The 19449-nt window shown below is 42.6% G+C and overlaps 1 protein-coding gene and 1 long non-coding RNA gene across 12 annotated transcripts in view; one reads left to right on the forward strand and one right to left on the reverse strand.

Annotated features, from left to right (window-relative positions):
• Mecom (MDS1 and EVI1 complex locus) overlaps positions 1–19449 on the reverse strand; it is a 558464-nt gene that overhangs the window by 63514 nt on the left and 475501 nt on the right. The window lies entirely within an intron of this gene.
• Mecomos lies at positions 5131–8369 on the forward strand. Its single transcript, XR_003954597.1, has 3 exons — positions 5131–5331; positions 5662–5744; positions 7740–8369. It is a non-coding gene; the product is annotated as an MDS1 and EVI1 complex locus, opposite strand (long non-coding RNA).

Below are 19449 nucleotides of genomic sequence, written 5' to 3' on the forward strand. Positions count from 1 at the left end.
ACAGGGGAAAAATCCTTTGTAAATAACCTAAGCATTGAGATATTCCCATAGAGCCCTGCCTGAGAATCATGAGGAGTCTGGGCTTCCCTGCATTGATCTTAGGCCCTTCCTCAACTTGCCCATTGTTGAAGTGCTCTTTTTCTTTTACTTTTTTTTTTTTTTTTAATTTAGCCATAAATTGGAATAGCTGGAGCTATGAGCTGTTCTATTTTCTTCCTGTCAGGATGAGAGATTTGTTTTATGATGCATTGTGTATTAAATACAAGTAATCTGGGGAACTGAGTGCTTCAGACACTTCAGCTTGATCAGGGGGTCTGGGTGCTCAGTGCCCCAAACCATTCCAAGCCCCTACTTCACCCCACCCTGGCCTTGCAGCACCCACTGCCTAACCTTTTTCAAAGCTTCTCAGAAAAGCAGGAAAGGTTGGTGGCGACACAAAGGTCCTGGGAAATCAGTGACAGGTCCTAACTAAATTCACATTTCAGGGAAAAAAAAAAAAAAACCTTTGAGGTTTTTGTTGTTGTTGTTTGTTTTGTTTTGTTTTCTCCCCACTTACATTAGCTTCTGGTGTGGGAGGCGGAGCGACGGGTCTAGATGGTATTCTTGCAGGTACGGCTGGAGGCCGTTAGGTGGCGATGTATCCCGAAATAAAGTACAGTGCCTGCAGCCTCAACGACCTAGGTGAACCCACCAGGATCTGACAGCCTGGTTGCAGCCTCCAGGTCTCACAGACACAGACCCTGGGAAACTGCCTGAGTGGAGGATGCTCCTACCTCTGAATTTCCTTAATTTCCTCCCTGAGACCTTGAGAGATGTGTCTAAAGACAGCGAGGATCCATTCTAACATTACCGCTATCCGTTTAATATGTGTCTCTTATTAAATAGTATCAATATTGGTGCTGTGATTCTCACTCTTGTACAACAGATAAACTGCAGGAAAGATTACACGGCATTATCACAAGCATCTATCTGGGCGAAGAAAGTCTAACAGCAGCTTCCTGGTCCCCACTCCCCTCACCTCCTCCCAACACCGTCTTCTTTTGCATATGAGGCAGGAACTTCACATGATGACAGCCATCCTGCTTTGTCTTAACATAACTTGAAATTTAGAGAAAAAGTCCCACAATCTCACAATAAGTGATAGAGCGCTCCTCCCTGCCTCTCTCCAATAGTAACCCATTAGGAGATCTACCCCATCCGAAGAAAAACAGGCTCAAACAAGGGTAGAGGGCAGAGTTTTGCAAGGAGTGTGCTTTGCTTCCCTGTAAGCTTGCTTCCCGTTAGTTAGGAGCCTTCTAAAACAATAAATAAATACAAGGAGCCAAATCCACCAACTCCCTTTACTCCTTGGATTTCTAGAGAAATCTGTTTACAGTAGTTACCAGCTACAAATTAAGCCACTGCAAAGCTGCTTTCTGCTCCACAGTGATCAGGAATACGCCTGTTCTGCAGAGTTTAGCACCGCCCTTGCAATAGACTATTACAAATAATGGTTTTACCTTAATCTCGAACCAGCTTTAGTTTGCAAGCCCGGATCAGGAAAGTTGATCTAACTACCAGGGTAGTGGAAGGCAGGAGGCGGCTTTAAGCAATGTATGGCTTTGAGAATGCATGCAACAGAGTAGCGATCAGATTTTTACAGAGTAGCGATCAGATTTTTTTTTCTTAAATAATCATACTTTTAAACCGCTTTTCAGTACTAGCCATGGCACGCTTCTTTTCTTTATTGCTCTTAATTGTTGTTTACCAAGAAGACAACATTGGGAAATTCTCAGTTTGAGCAGAGTGGGTAGATTTTCTAGGAGTCACACACTGGTTGATGGCCAGGCTGGGGTGGGAGGGGTTAATGCATTTTCTTCCAGGTTTGAAATGGGTATAAACCCTCCGCAATCCTTTCCCTTCCTCCCTAGGCTGCAAGGACTGCAGAATCTTTAAAAGGCCCAAAGATTTCCAATAAGGCCATGGGTTCTGCCTTCATGGTATAACTGTTTATTTAAAATAAGTCAATATATTAGTTAAAGCGGTAATAAGTCAGCGCCCCAGTATCCAAGTGATTCCCACAGGACTGTAAACCGATGCCTCTTTTAAGCCTTAAACTTCAGGGTTGTCCCAGAAGCAAGAGTCCAGCTAATGGAGGCCCTATGGGCATGGTACATGCCAGCACATCATTAAAAGAAAGAAAAGCAGTCCACAGAAAGCCAGATGAAATGACTGCACTGTCCACTTTTAATGGCTTCCTGTGGACAAACGGCCCTGTAACACTCTGCAGAGGACGGTATTTAAAAACAAGACAACTTGCTGGCAGTTTTCAATACCATAAAGTTAATAAAGTAGGCTCCCATTCACCCTGACATTATGTTTTGAGTTTATAGAGGAAGGCCCTTTATAACCTCAGCCTAAGTATAGTCTTTTTAATTCTGCAGCTCTGGGTTCTTGGGGTGGCTAAGCAGCCATTGAACTCCAAGTCTGACTTTTTTTTTTCTTCTAACACCAAGCAAATGTATGGGTTTGTTTTTTGTTTTTTGTTTTTTTTTGGGGGGGGGGGCATCTCATATGCAGTCTCTCCTTCACAGACTATCTGTGAAATCCTGCTTCATACCGTTCATACAGTTGGGAAGCATGAAATAATTTGAGAAATTGACATTTGGCTGAACAATAACTGCTTGCTAATTAAATTAGCTTTGTGTATAGATATTGATGTGTGTTTAAAAAGAAAATCAATGCTTTCTCTCCACGGCACAGTGGCAATGTGGGAAGTGGTCAGACTTTCACCTAAGCTTAAGTGAGACACAGGTAAGAAAATTTCAGTATTATTTTGGGACTCAAGAGATGTGTCGCTGATTCCTCTACAATTGCTACCCCATTTTCCTTCCCTCCGACTCCTCCAAATTCTTACCACCTATCAGATCTTTTAAATCTTTTTGTTCCATGAAATTTGAATAAAATTCAATGCACAGGTGCAGAAACTAGATCAGAAAGCCAAGGGAGCCGATGTGACGAATGTTCCATTTGACTTTAATTATTTATGCTGCTTTATCAGGGAAGTATGTCACAAACTTGAACTTGAATTCTGGGATACTGGTAGGCAGACTTGCAGTCTGCCCAGCCAAACACCAAGCTATAGGCACAAAGGGACTGCACCCCCAGAGCATCCTGTCAGCATGGCTCTCCAGAGAGATCCTGGGTCATTTCTGAGGGACTCTCTGCCTTTCTTCCTTTGTATTTATTTATTTTTCCTTTTCTTAAGTTGACCAATACGGTGCTGCAGAAAGGAAGAAAGAAAAGAAAGGGAAAAAAGAGAAAAGAAAAGGAGAGAGAAAAAAAGAAAAGACAGACAGACAGAAAGGAAATTAAAGGTTTAAAAAAAAAAAAGGTAAATAAAAAATTTCCCCTGGTCTGGAAACAGGCTCCACTGAAGCCATGTTAATCTCCGCCTCAGTAATTTGGTTCTCCAGGAGAAGACAGAAGCCCTGCTGCTGTGCCCTGCACTTCATAAATCACATCTTTATGTGGACAAGGTCAGGGCACCTAACAGCTCAGACATGGGCCTTTGCAGTGGCTCGAGGATTCGGGCGTGTTTACTCTCCCGCTCGGCTCTCGGAGGAGTCATCCAGCACGCTTCTAATTACTTTTGATTATTTTCATTTGCCGGGGTCAGTCTGGCTTGGCAGGACTGCAGGAGGGTTGACTTCCTACACATCTTGATGTCTTTGTAGGACAGCACTGTGCACATTCGGAAGGAGCGCCACGTTATTGTCCCTACAGTGTGAAGTCCTCCATAAGTCCATGATGCAAAGTTACCCCGAAGGCGCCTACTACCTTTAATTAACCACATAGCCACAATCCCTATCTGATTGCTTTTACCGATACAGCACCCAACTTTAACACCTGAGTATTTTTTAGGATGTCTGGAAAGAATGAAATCAATTTCTCTGCTTCGATTTTTAAACATATTTAGTAATGAATAGCAACTATTCTGAAACTAAGATGAAATACTTTGCTGAAACAACAGCTCAAGTGAATAAATTATTGTTCTCAAAGATTTATTTCCCAAACTTCAACTACAGCTGCCATATTTAAAATATTTTCCTTGGCTATTTTGATCTATTTCCTGAGCCATTATGCTGAGTGGCTGAAGTATCACAACAAAAAGGCTTCTTTTAAAGTTTCAGTGAACACCGTATGATAAATAAGCAGCTTAATAAAACACAGCAAAGTGGGAGGGGAGCACAGAATAGCATTCTTTTTCTCTTATCTGACTGTCTGATGCTTTCGATGTGAACACATTCAAAAGGAAAAAAAGAGACAAGCCAATATATACTCACAAGTCTAAGAAACAAAGAGTCACAAAACGCACAACGTACACCTGTGCCAATAGGATAAAGGGCATCTTTTATACCACTGAGGGCATTTTATAACTATCTTCAGTTTCTAGAGAAAACTAACCATGGTCATTCTCAAAATGCCAAATCTTCTCTTATGTCTATGCTGGAGCAGAACTAAGGCAGTTAATGTGTTTGGAACTCACCTCAACTCTGTACGAATTGCTTTTTTCTTTTTCATTATTTTATTCATTTTAATTAATTCAGCCTTTTCAAGACAGTGTTTAGCACAGTGTGCAATAACTCCAGGGTCGAAGTCCTCCCCAGGGTTTTAGAAACTTACTCAAAAGTGCTTTCAGCCTTCTAATCTGTGGAGAGAGTGAGTTGGAAGGCATGCACGCCTCGCCTCCACTCCTCTTGTGTACCTTTGGGTAAGTCACTTAACCTTTGAGTTGATTTCCATGCAAGTTTCATAATATCAGCATAATGAGAGTGTTGGGAAAATCCATTGGGTAATGTAAGCGTGAGGTGCTCTGACTCCGTGGGAACAGGTCAAAATAAGTAAGTTGCAATGTGTCTGTATACCAGACTCAAGTAAACACCCACGTATGCACAACACGGAAGCTAGTCCCGCCTGCAAGTGTGACTGTACTTTTTTAATCCTTTGTTCTGCTCCAACGTCAGTTGCCCTAATTCTTATCTTGACTTTGGGAGAGGAGAATTTTAACAATTCGTTTGGGTTTTTTTTGTTTCTCTCTCTCCTCGCTCTCTTGCTCTCTCTCTCTTTCTCTCTCTTTCACTCTCTCTCTCTCTCTCTCTCTCTCTCTCTCTCTCTCTCTCTCTCTCTCTCGCTCTCTCGCTCTCTCGCTCTCGCTCTGCTTCCCTGGAAGATGTCTGTCCATGTCTGGCATGCACCTGAGCTTCTCCATTCCCATTTACTGTGTCCTCTGCTAATCAGGCTAATCAGCAAGAGAGCCTTATAAACAAAGGTGAACAGGGACCCAAAGAGGTAAGCTCGAACAGGAGCGCGCATGCGTGCTCGCCCACACATCACACCCGCCCCTCAGGTCAGAAAAGGCATGCCTTACTTACAATGTCCTCTGGTAAACTTCACATGCCAGAAAAACGAGAATTAGGTAGGTATAATTTACCCCTTGTTGCCTAGGGTCTAAGCTGAAACAAGTACTAAAGAGGTATTTGCTGACCAGACGCGTGCTTGGTCTTAGTGAGCCTAAACTTGGATGCCTGGGACCATCCATCTGAATGACTGTAATGATCTGGTCACAGATCTTCAGCTTCTGCACACCCTTGACTCATTTCTTTGTTTTATATTGTCCAGATCTACTGCCCAACCTTCTGCAGGACCTTGTCATTGAAATGCAGACCTATCCCAGTGTGAGGGAATCGTATGAAGCACTAAACGTAAGTCGTAGAATCTTGCATGGGACACAGCATTTGGTCAATACAAAGTGACTACTATTGTTGATAGTGCTGATGTAATTATTGTCACTCTGCCTGGAATTCACTTTACCTTGGTGACCTCAGGTTAAATCTTATCTACCTCTCCCCCACCCCCTACTTCTTCCTTTTTGCCTACTGATTGGTATCAGCTGGGTCCAAAGCCTTTCTCCTTCACTGGGCTTCTCTCCTGGATTAAAGCCAGCTCCCGTAGCAGGTTTGCCCTTAAGAAGCACCATGATTTAGAAGATGGAGCCACTCACACGGCTACCTTCAGTTGGTGTCTTTTCACAGTAAACTACACTAAACTTGTACGTCTTTGTGAGAGTAACTATGATAAAACATGAGGACACATTTGAAAGAACGCCATCCTTGGCTGGTTGATATTGGCTGGTTGATGCTGCCCCCCCCCAGCCCCCTCCCCCAACCCAGAGGAATCAGTTGATACATATTGATACATAGCTCATTGTCTGTGGACTCGGCCACAAACATGTCTTCCATTTTTGTTGTTTTAGAGTAGAATCCTGGCCATTTTGCTACTTTCTCCCCCAAATTCATTTCTGTGTCAGCCTTTTCCCTGGGCTCAGTTTAGATTTTGCTGCAACTTATTTTAAATTTTTCCTTCTCCCTTTCCCCAAGTGGCCAGGCATTGGCTTTGTTAACCTGTTCGAGTTGATTTGCTCTCTCCCTCCTCCTTCCCCATGTGAATGGTCCTAGTGGAATTCTTATCATTACAAGTTTCTATGGCATTTTTAACAGTGAAAACTCATCTTTCTGAAATAACAAGGCTGTAATAATGTACTTTACCAAAAACAAAAAAAGCAAAAAATCGATAAATAAACAAACAAACAAACAAACAAAAAAAACCCACACTTTTCAAACTAAACTAAACTAAATAAAAATTACACTAGATCCTACTTTATTGGTGGAAAAAAAAAAAACTGATCCAAAATTCAATGTCCTCTACAACTTGACGTCAAGCTCAGCTTCCAGGCCCTTTCCCTTAGTTTCCTCCTATACCGATCTATAGCAGAGAAATGAGCACACAAGTGCATGCTCTTGACCCTTTAACTGGGTTCCTATGGCTCCTTCTCTTGCCTCTGATGGCCCAGTCACTCAGTGACTAGAGCCATAGATTGAGGAGATGAAGTGTTGGCTTTGTTTGTCATGCTCACCCAACATCTTCTAAGCTGCTTGTAACCTAGTCTATGGCAAGAACCATGCTGCACAACAGCACACCCTGCCTGGAGGATTATTCACAGGAGGTCCTTCTTAATAACAGACATCCTGGGGCTAATTGACATCAATATATCTGATTCTTGAAGCATCCCAGTGAAAATTATGTCGTAAATGCTTTGTGAAAATTAAAAATATAAGCCCTTTAGGTAAAATATGTTTGATCTTACTAGGCATCATGGAAGGTATTTAAACATACACAAACCCTCTTTCTCTTTCCACTGAAACACCTAGGGTAGGGGCCAGGTCTTACAAACAACTTATTTTGTATCTGTTTCAAAAAAAAGCATAAACATTTCTATGTATACTCTTCTATTTACTGACTCTACTCTTGAACAAAAAGAGTCATAAAGAAGCCAAAAAAAAAAAAAAACAAAAACAAACAAAAATAAAAACAAAAACAAAAAACCCAAAACCTTCCATCTTTATTCTAGAAACATCCAGAAGGTCTTTCACAAAGGAATTGCCATCAATAAATTCTGGCCAATTGATCCTTTACCTGTAAACTGTTAAAACAAGTTGTAGTTGAGTATAATGCTATGAGAACTTTCTGAAAGAATGAATAAAATCTCATTTCACAATTAAGTAACTCATTCCTATCATTTTCCATTAAAAGTCTTTCTGAAATGTAACTTTTACCATGAGCATGGTTTCACATGGTGCTTCTTGTCATTTAGTTTTCCTTAATAGGATTTGGCCTTATCTAGATGTATATTTCCCTAGGATAAAGAAAAGCTTCGGGACACTCTCCATCTACAGATGCCTGAATTAAATATGAAGAATTCCTCCTACTGAGTTTTTGACATTGGAGTCATGTATTGGCCTGCTTAGAGCCATCTAGTCACTGGACTAAGTGGACATTAAATCAGACGGCATACAAAGTTACAGAAATTTTATCTGTAGATAAACCACACACCTTGAGGAACTAACACAGTTCCAGATGAATCAACTCTGCACACTGAGGAGCAGAAGTTCCCTGCAGCAACCACACAATCATCTCTACACAGAGCAGCAACTGCCACAATTAACTTATGCCGTGATAAACTTACAGTCTATTGGAAATGCTGAGCTCCGGGTAGAGGCATACACTAAAGCAAGAGGAGGTGGGTGCTGGTAGGGTGCCTGTCTTCTCAGTACATGGAAGGTAGAAGAGAACGTAAGGCTTCAGAGACTAGCCTTAGTCACGTAGCAGCATAGAGGTGACAGAGGCTATAGGGGAATTGTTCCACTATTTACACCTGTTAAACAGCTAAGACTCAGGGGTTAAATTCTTATCTATGATCTAATGAAATATTTGTGTCCATTCTATATTGATAATCCTAAAATTCCATTTTATCGTCTCTGTGACTGCAGCCAGGCATGCTAAATAAAATCTCTGCAGAGGCAGAAAAGTATAGCTTATAATCCACTATATGTATGGCATATTTTATGATACATACAGCTCAAGGCCAAACTATCACAATAGTCTTTAAACTAACAGCAAAATCCTAATGTTGTTCTAAAAACACAGACCTCAAAAGCTCTTCCTGTAAAGTGTGTCCTATTCATCTTCAAATAAACCCCTACTGTATAGCCAATCTGTAAGCTTCGGAATTAAATACTGGTCACTTTTACCAGGAAGAGCACTAAAGTTATTTGTATTCTGTTTATAAATTTTGACTAGAACAAAAAATTCCCAGGTTTGCCCATTTAGTATCTTACCATCCGAGAAGGGAAAGCCTTGGGGTCTTCATGTAGACACATAAATTCAGATACCCCAAGTTACATGCATCTCTGTTCATGTGACATGGGGCTACTTCTCTGCCATGACATGGGCAACCTCAGACCAGGAGCCTAGAATGGTACAATTCCAGTGACTTCTGATTTTCAAATTTATACTCAAACACTTGAGCCAAACTGTATCATCTCTAACTGAGTTTTATTCTGCTGCTCACTGCCTCCTTCCTACCAGAGCCAGTAGGGTCTGCTGTTAATGAACCAAACCTTAATAATTCACTAGGTACCTCGGTCATGTAACTTGAAAACTGCGCTGTTGTCTTTTCAGAAATGTTACTCATTTTCTGCACTCATCTCCTTGGCACTGAATGCTGGGATATGCCCATAAAGTAAATATTTTCTTTTTTTTTTTTTTTTTTTTTTTTTTTTTTTTGCGTTCACAGAGCCCGTCAGAAGTTTTTATTTTTTTTTTTTTTTTTTTTTCCATTTTTTATTAGGTATTTCGCTCATTTACATTTGCAATGCTATACCAAAAGTCCCCCATAGCCACCCACCCCTTCTCCCCTACCCACCCACTCCCCTTTTATGGCCCTGGCGTTCCCCTGTACTGGGGCATATAAAGTTTGCGTGTCCAATGGGCCTCTCTTTCCAGTGATGGCCGACTAGGCCATCTTTTGATGCATATGCAGCTAGAGTCAAGAGCTCCGGGGTACTGGTTAGTTCATAATGTTGTTCCACCTATAGGGTTGCAGATCCCTTTAGCTTCTTTGGTACTTTCTCTAGCTCCTTCATTGGGGGCCATGTGATCCATCCAATAGCCGACTGTGAGCATCCACTTCTATGTTTGCTAGGCCCAGGCATACTCTGACAAGAGACAGCTATATCAGGGTCCTTTCAGCATAATCTTGCTAGTGTATGCAATGGTGTCCGCATTTGGAAGCTGATTATGGGATGGATCCCCGGATATGGTAGTGTCTACATGGTCCATCCTTTTATCTCAACTCCAAACTTTGTCTCTGTAACTCCTTCCAAGGGTGTTTTGCTCCCACTTCTAAGGAGGGGCATAGTGTTCACATTTCAGTCTTCATTTTTCTTGAGTTTCATGTGTTTAGGAAATTGTATCTTATATCTTGGGTATCTTAGGTTTTGGGCTAATATCCACTTATCAGTGAGTACATATTGTGTGAGTTCCTTTGTGAATGTGTTACCTCACTCAGGATGATGCCCTCCAGGTCCATCCATTTGGCCAGGAATTTCATAAATTCATTCTTTTTAATAGCTGAGTAGTACTCCATTGTGTAGATGTACCACATCTTCTGTATCCATTCCTCTGTTGAGGGGCATCTGGGTTCCTTCCAGCTTCTGGCTATTATAAATAAGGCTGCTATGAACATAGTGGAGCATGTGTCCTTCTTACCAGTTGGGGCATCTTCTGGATATATGCCCAGGAGAGGTATTGCTGGATCCTCCGGTAGTACTATATCCAGTTTTCTGAGGAACCGCCAGACTGATCTCCAGAGTGGTTGTACAAGCCTGCAATCCCACCAACAATGGAGGAGTGTTCCTCTTTCTCCACATCCTCGCCAGCATCTGCTGTCACCTGAATTTTTGATCTTAGCCATTCTGACTGGTGTGAGGTGGAATCTCAGGGTTGTTTTGATTTGCATTTCCCTGATGATTAAGGATGTTGAGCATTTTTTCAGGTGCTTCTCTGCCATTCGGTATTCCTCAGGTGAGAATTCTTTGTTCAGTTCTGAGCCCCATTTTTTAATGGGGTGATTTGATTTTCTGAAGTCCACCTTCTTGAGTTCTTTATATATGTTGGATATTAGTCCCCTATCTGATTTAGGATAGGTAAAGATCCTTTCCCAATCTGTTGGTGGTCTTTTTGTCCTATTGACGGTGTCTTTTGCCTTGCAGAAACTTTGGAGTTTCATTAGGTCCCATTTGTCAATTCTCGATCTTACAGAGCAAGCCATTGCTGTTCTGTTCAGGAATCTTTCCCCTGTACCCATATCTTCAAGGCTTTTCCCCACTTTCTCCTCTATAAGTTTCAGTGTCTCTGGTTTTATGTGAAGTTCCTTGATCCACTTAGATTTGACCTTAGTACAAGGAGATAAGTATGGATCGATTCGCATTCTTCTACATGATAACAACCAGTTGTGCCAGCACCAATTGTTGAAAATGCTGTCTTTCTTCCACTGGATGGTTTTAGCTCCCTTGTCGAAGATCAAGTGACCATAGGTGTGTGGGTTCATTTCTGGGTCTTCAATTCTATTCCATTGGTCTACTTGTCTGTCTCTATACCAGTACCATGCAGTTTTTATCACAATTGCCCTGTAGTAAAGCTTTAGGTCAGGCATGGTGATTCCACCAGAGGTTCTTTTATCCTTGAGAAGAGTTTTTGCTATCCTAGGTTTTTTGTTATTCCAGATGAATTTGCAAATTGCTCCTTCTAATTCGTTGAAGAATTGAGTTGGAATTTTGATGGGGATTGCATTGAATCTGTAGATTGCTTTTGGCAAGATAGCCATTTTTACAATGTTGATCCTGCCAATCCATGAGCATGGGAGATCTTTCCATCTTCTGAGATCTTCTTTAATTTCTTTCTTCAGAGACTTGAAATTTTTATCATACAGATCTTTTACTTCCTTAGTTAGAGTCACGCCGAGATATTTTATATTATTTGTGACTATTGAGAACGGTGTTGTTTCCCTAATTTCTTTCTCAGCCTGTTTATTCTTTGTGTAGAGAAAGGCCATTGACTTGTTTGAGTTAATTTTATATCCAGCTACTTCACCAAAGCTGTTTATCAGGTTTAGGAGTTCTCTGGTGGAATTTTTAGGGTCACTTATATATACTATCATATCATCTGCAAAAAGTGATATTTTGACTTCCTCTTTTCCAATTTGTATCCCCTTGATCTCCTTTTGTTGTCGAATTGCTCTGGCTAATACTTCAAGTACTATGTTGAAAAGGTAGGGAGAAAGTGGGCAGCCTTGTCTAGTCCCTGATTTTAGTGGGATTGCTTCCAGCTTCTCTCCATTTACTTTGATGTTGGCTACTGGTTTGCTGTAGATTGCTTTTATTATGTTTAGGTATGGGCCTTGAATTCCTGATCTTTCCAAAACTTTTATCATGAATGGGTGTTGGATCTTGTCAAATGCTTTTTCTGCATCTAACGAGATGATCATGTGGTTTTTGTCTTTGAGTTTGTTTATATAATGGATTACATTGATGGATTTTCGTATATTAAACCATCCCTGCATCCCTGGAATAAAACCTACTTGGTCAGGATGGATGATTTCTTTAATGTGTTCTTGGATTCGGTTAGCGAGAATTTTATTAAGGATTTTTGCATCGATATTCATAAGAGAAATTGGTCTGAAGTTCTCTATCTTTGTTGGATCTTTCTGTGGTTTAGGTATCAGAGTAATAGTGGCTTCATAAAATGAGTTGGGTAGAGTACCTTCTACTTCTATCTTGTGAAATAGTTTGTGCAGAACTGGAATTAGATCTTCTTTGAAGGTCTGATAGAACTCTGCACTAAACCCATCTGGTCCTGGGCTTTTTTTGGTTGGGAGACTATTAATAACTGCTTCTATTTCTTTAGGGGATATGGGACTGTTTAGAAGGTCAACTTGATCCTGATTCAACTTTGGTACCTGGTATCTGTCCAGAAATTTGTCCATTTCATCCAGGTTTTCCAGTTTTGTTGAGTATAAGCTTTTGTAGAAGGATCTGATGGTGTTTTGGATTTCTTCAGGATCTGTTGTTATGTCTCCCTTTTCATTTCTGATTTTGTTGATTAGGATTTTGTCCCTTTGCCCTCTAGTGAGTCTAGCTAAGGGTTTATCTATCTTGTTGATTTTCTCAAAGAACCAACTCCTCGTTTGGTTAATTCTTTGAATAGTTCTTCTTGTTTCCACTTGGTTAATTTCACCCCTGAGTTTGATTATTTCCTGCCGTCTACTCCTCTTGGGTGAATTTGCTTCCTTTTTTTCTAGAGCTTTTAGATGTGTTGTCAAGCTGCTAGTATGTGCTCTCTCCCGTTTCTTCTTGGAGGTACTCAGAGCTATGAGTTTCCCTCTTAGAAATGCTTTCATTGTGTCCCAAAGGTTTGGGTACGTTGTGGCTTCATTTTCATTAAACTCTAAAAAGTCTTTAATTTCTTTCTTTATTCCTTCCTTGACCAAGGTATCATTGAGAAGAGTGTTGTTCAGTTTCCACGTGAATGTTGGCTTTCCATTCTTAATGTTGTTATTGAAGATCAGTCTTAGGCCATGGTGGTCTGATAGGATACATGGGACAATTTCAATATTTTTGTATCTGTTGAGGCTTATTTTGTGACCAATTATATGGTCAATTTTGGAGCAGGTCCCGTGAGGTGCTGAGAAGAAGGTATATCCTTTTGTTTTAGGATTAAATATTCTGTAGATATCTGTCAGGTCCATTTGTTTCATAACTTCTGTTAGTTTCACTGTGTCCCTGTTTAGTTTCTGTTTCCACGATCTGTCCATTGATGAAAGTGGTGTGTTGAGGTCTCCCACTATTATTGTGTGAGGTGCAATGTGTGCTTTGAGCTTTACTAAAGTGTCTTTAATGAATGTGGCTGCCCTTGCATTTGGAGCGTAGATATTCAGAATTGAGAGTTCCTCTTGGAGGATTTTACCTTTGATGAGTATGAAGTGTCCCTCCTTGTCTTTTTTGATAACTTTGGGTTGGAAGTCGATTTTATCCGATATTAGAATGGCTACTCCAGCCTGTTTCTTCAGACCATTTGCTTGGAAAATTGTTTTCCAGCCTTTCACTCTGAGGTAGTGTCTGTCTTTTTCCCTGAGATGGGTTTCCTGTAAGCAGCAGAATGTTGGGTCCTGTTTGTGTAGCCAGTCTGTTAGTCTATGTCTTTTTATTGGGGAATTGAGTCCATTGATATTAAGAGATATTAAGGAAAGGTAATTGTTGCTTCCTGTTATTTTTGTTGTTAAAGTTGGCATTCTGTTCTTGTGGTTGTCTTCTTTTAGGTTTGTTGATGGATTATCTTCTTGTTTTTTCTAGGGCGTGGTTCCCGTCCTTGTATTGTTTTTTTTCTGTTATTATCCTTTGAAGGGCTGGATTCGTGGAGAGATAATGGGTGAATTTAGTTTTGTCGTGGAATACTTTGGTTTCTCCATCTATGGTAATTGAGAGTTTGGCTGGGTATAGTAGCCTGGGCTGGCATTTATGTTCTCTTAGTGTCTGTATAACATCTGACCAGGCTCTTCTGGCTTTCATAGTCTCTGGTGAAAAATCTGGTGTAATTCTGATAGGCTTGCCTTTATATGTTACTTGACCTTTTTCCCTTACTGCTTTTAGTATTCTATCTTTATTTAGTGCATTTGGTGTTCTGATTATTATGTGTCGGGAGGAATTTCTTTTCTGGTCCAGTCTATTTGGAGTTCTGTAGGCTTCTTGTATGTTCATGGGCATCTCTTTCTTTAGATTTGGGAAGTTTTCTTCAATAATTTTGTTGAAGATGTTTGCTGGTCCTTTGAGTTGAAAATCTTCATTCTCATCCACTCCTATTATCCGTAGGTTTGGTCTTCTCATTGTGTCCTGGATTTCCTGGATGTTTTGAGTTAGGATCTTTTTGCATTTTCCATTTTCTTTGATTGTTGTGCCGATGTTCTCTATGGAGTCTTCTGCACCTGAGATTCTCTCTTCCATCTCTTGTATTCTGTTGCTGATGCTGGCATCTATGGTTCCAGATTTCTTTCCTAGGGTTTCTATCTCCAGCGTCGCCTCACTTTGGGTTTTCTTTATTGTGTCTACTTCCCTTTTTAGGTCTAGTATGGTTTTGTTCATTTCCATCACCTGTTTGGATGTGTTTTCCTGTTTTTCTATAAGGACTTCTACCTGTTTGGTTGTGTTTTCCTGTTTTTCTTTAAGGACTTGTAACTCTTTAGCAGTGTTTTCCTGTTTTTCTTTAAGGACTTGTAACTCTTTAGCAGTGTTCTCCTGTATTTCTTTAAGTGAGTTGTTGAATTCCTTCTTTATGTCCTCTACCATCATCATGAGATATGCTTTTAAATCCAGGTCTACCTTTTCAGGTGTGTTAGGGTGTCCTGGATTGGGCGAAGTGGGCGTTCTGGGTTCTGATGATGGTGAGTGGTCCTGGCTTCTGTTAGTAGGATTCTTACGTTTACCTTTCGCCATCTGGCAATCTCTGGAGTTAGTTGTTATAGTTGTCTTTGTTAAAAGATTGTTCCTCTGTTGATTTTGTTACCCTCTATCAGCAGGCGTGGGAGACAAGCTCTCTTCTCTGAGTTTCAGTGGTCAGAGCAGTCTCTGTAGGCAAGCTCTCCTCTCTCAGGGAAGGTGTACAGTTATCTGGTGTTTGGACCTCCTCCTGGCTGAAGGTGAAGGCCCAAAACAGAATCTTTCCCAGAAGCTGTGTTGCTTTGGCCAGGAAGGTGGCCAGTTGTCTGGAGTCGAAGATGTCGCAGCCTCAGAAGCTCTGTGGCTCTTGCCGGGAAGGTGGCTGGTTGTCTGGAGCTGAGGATGGTGCCGCCCCAGAATCTCTGCGACTCTCTCGCCCGTCCCAGAAACGGCTGGCACTCTGTATTCCACACGGTCACCCGTGCAGCCTGCCCTCCGCGGAGTCCCGGAGCCAAGAAGGCTCCCGCCGGCGCCTGTGCCACAAACCTCTCAGGCCAGGCAGACCCCCGTGCTCTCACCAGGAAGGTGGCCGGCTGTCTGGAGCTGAAGATGGCGCCGCCCAGAAGCTCTGCGACTCTCTCGCCCGTCCCAGAAACAGCTGGCACTCTGTATTCCACACGGTCACCCGTGCAGCCTGCCCTCCGCGGAGTCCCGGAGCCAAGAAGGCTCCCGCCGGCGCCTGTGCCACAAACCTCTCAGGCCAGGCAGACCCCGTGCTCTCACCAGGAAGGTGGCCGGCTGTCTGGAGCTAAAGATGGCGCCGCCCAGAAGCTCTGCGACTCTCTCGCCCGTCCCAGAAACAGCTGGCACTCTGTATTCCACACGGTCACCCGTGCAGCCTGCCCTCCGCGGAGTCCCGGAGCCAAGAAGGCTCCCGCCGGCGCCTGTGCCACAAACCTCTCAGGCCAGGCAGACCCCGTGCTCTCACCAGGAAGGTGGCCGGCTGTCTGGAGCTGAAGATGGCGCCGCCCAGAAGCTCTGCGACTCTCTCGCCCGTCCCAGAAACAGCTGGCACTCTGTATTCCACACGGTCACCCGTGCAGCCTGCCCTCCGCGGAGTCCCGGAGCCAAGAAGGCTCCCGCCGGCGCCTGTGCCACAAACCTCTCAGGCCAGGTAGACCCCCGTGCTCTCACCAGGAAGGTGGCCGGCTGTCTGGAGCTGAAGATGGCGCCGCCCAGAAGCTCTGCGACTCTCTTGCCCGTCCCAGAAACAGCTGGCACTCTGTATTCCACACGGTCACCCGTGCAGCCTGCCCTCCGCGGAGTCCCGGAGCCAAGAAGGCTCCCGCCGGCGCCTGTGCCACAAACCTCTCAGGCCAGGCAGACCCCGTGCTCTCACCAGGAAGGTGGCCGGCTGTCTGGAGCTAAAGATGGCGCCGCCCAGAAGCTCTGCGACTCTCTCGCCCGTCCCAGAAACAGCTGGCACTCTGTATTCCACACGGTCACCCGTGCAGCCTGCCCTCCGCGGAGTCCCGGAGCCAAGAAGGCTCCCGCCGGCGCCTGTGCCACAAACCTCTCAGGCCAGGCAGACCCCGTGCTCTCACCAGGAAGGTGGCCGGCTGTCTGGAGCTAAAGATGGCGCCGCCCAGAAGCTCTGCGACTCTCTCGCCCGTCCCAGAAACAGCTGGCACTCTGTATTCCACACGGTCACCCGTGCAGCCTGCCCTCCGCGGAGTCCCGGAGCCAAGAAGGCTCCCGCCGGCGCCTGTGCCACAAACCTCTCAGGCCAGGCAGACCCCGTGCTCTCACCAGGAAGGTGGCCGGCTGTCTCGTAAATATTTTCTATAATGTGTTTTGTCAAAGACAGTGGGTGACAATGGGGGTATACTCCATTTAGTAAAATGTAACTATTATGAACTGGAAATGGAAATGGAGAGAAGAAAAGAGATTTGTTCCTTGCACAAACTAATGTCTCAGAAAGATAGAAATTATTTGCATTTGGATTCAATTTTGAAAACTATTGAATAATAATGACAAGTGTAATAATTAGGGCTAAAACTATATTTTTATGTAACAGACTGGGAATCTAGCTTTGAACTTTATTTTCTTCTTTTATGTGTGTGAATGTATGTATGTGTGCCATCTGCATAAGGGAACCTGAAGATATCAGAGGAATGGACAGGATCTTGTTGGGCTTGCAGATAGCTGTGAGCTGTCATGTGAGTTTCAGTGCTGAGAACTGAACTTGGGTCCTCTGCACAAATAACAGGCATTGTTAAATGCTGAGACACCCCTCTAGCACCAGAAAAAGGTTTTGATAAAGATGTAAAATGTGCATCAGGTCAAGGGAGGGAAAGGAAGAGGGGAGGGGAGAGGAAAAGAGAGAGAGTAGTTACAGACAGTTGTACATATCTAAGCAGAACACGGGTTTCTCAAGAAATGAATCACCAAAGAGTGTATCTATTGAACACTGGAAAGAAAATCAGCTCTTTTCTGATTCTTTTCCACCTCCAGGGTTGTTTTGTTTTGCTTTTGTTTTTGTTTTGTTTTGTTGTTTTTCTGATTTTTTTTTTTTGGTATGATTCAGAAAATAATATTGGCACAGGATATCCCTCCCTATGTATACCTAGATGTATACCTAGATGTAATTACAACAGTTTGTTTTAGCAAATTTCCTGCCTCCTTTGGCCTGTAACAAGAAAGAAACGGACTGAATGTGTTAAGCTGTCACAAAGGTAAAAAGATCGTTTTCCTGGAGTTCTGAAGACTGCAAGCATCCTCTCTGGAAGGCTGGAAACCTTGGGCTCGTGGCAAATCAGCCTCTTGCCCAGTCCTGCTAGGCTGTATCCTTCTCCTGACAGAGCCCTCCCAGCCTGCTTCTACTTAGGTAGTTTTGAGAGAATTGGGTTTTGAGCCTCCTTCTTGCTACCTCTAAAACTGAGTTAATGCACCTTCATCACAGGAGGCTCCTAGAATTAAGCAAGGGAGATTAGCTTTATAGGATGCTCAATATATTGCCTGATCCATAAGAGAGTCTACAATGGAGGACACTTAATACAAGAGATTGAAACCACAGAATCCAAAAGGCCCTTGCCACAGTTATAAGCCTCATGGTGCGCTAGGTGAGGAGCGTGTGTAAAAAGGCATCCTGTTGGCTTTGTTGGTTTCTTCCTCTGTAAAATGAAGATAAATTAGCATAAGAGCCAGTGTGTGATATACTGCTATTGAGAGGATTAGAGAAGACGATCTATACACAGGCCTCCCTCACTTCAGCGGCTAGCAGGTGGAGACCTCCTGCACGTCCATTATAATAGGATGCTACCTTGAGAACAGAATAACTATCTTCACAAATACCCTCTGTGTTCTGTTCATTATTTTATGTGTGAATCCTTTTACCAGGAGAGAGAGGCTGTTTTTCTTCCTAATTTATTTGCTGCTCACCAAAGCAGTAGTTTTTTTGTTTTTGTTTTTGTTTTTCTAATTTTGGCTTTTTAAAAAAGATTTATTTAATATATGTGAGGATGCTGTCGCTCTTATCAGACACACCAGAAGAGGGCATCAGATCCCATTACAGATGGTTGTGAGCCACTATGTGGTTGCTGGGAATTGAACCCAAGACTTCTGGAAGAGCAGTCAGTACTCTTAATCGCTGAGCCATCTCTCCAGTCCTGGTTTGTTTGTTTGTTTGTTTGTTTGTTTGTTTTTGTTTTTCAAATGGAAATACACTAAGCCAGTATCAAATAATGGAAAGGAGATAGACTGGAGATCCACCATAATGGCTGCTAGCGAAGTCAGGGATCCTTATCCTGACAAGAGGAGAAAAAAAACTATCTTCTAAGAAGTAAATTTTCTGAATAAGGAAAATGAGACATAAGAAAAACAGTAATCATTTTTTGTCCTGTGCAGACAAAATAAATGTAGCATTGGCTAGCCCCAAACTAGCTATGTAAATGAGGATGACCTTGCACTCAAGACCTTCCTGCTTAAAGTTTCCAAGTGCTGGGTTTAGAGACATGTGCCACAATGCCAAGTTAAACATGGGCATTTTCATAATGCTGCCAGAATTGATACAGTCTTTAAAAAACAAACCTTCGACAGAAAATCAATTTGAACTATCCATTTGGTCAATATGCAATGTTGGGTACTCAAAGACATATTTCAGACTGTAAGATGAGTCAAAAGATGTATACCAGGAAAGAGAGATGGCTACACAGAATGTGACACTGGGTGAATCCAGAAGATCTGGAGAGGGTGCTGAACCCTGAATGTGTAAACATGATGTTTCAGATGCCATTATGTTACATAAGATCACATCATGGATTCAATCTGTAAGACAGCTTAGTTTGCTTTGCTCCACAAGTATTTAGGAGGAATCTGCAGCATCTTGATGAATAATTTGGCACTGAATAGATGCTGATAACTGAGCCTTTAAGTTCCTGCCTACAAGGAACTCCAGAGTCTAGAAGGAAACTCCAGTGTGTTGGCCATCATTATAAGCTGTACCCTGTAGTCACCTGACTGTCCTATGGGAAGAATATCAGTGTGTCATTACCACTCCTGAGAAGAGTACCACTAAGGG

Source organism: Mus musculus, chromosome 3, assembly GCF_000001635.26.
Source record: "Mus musculus strain C57BL/6J chromosome 3, GRCm38.p6 C57BL/6J".
Classification (NCBI taxonomy): domain Eukaryota; kingdom Metazoa; phylum Chordata; class Mammalia; order Rodentia; family Muridae; genus Mus; species Mus musculus.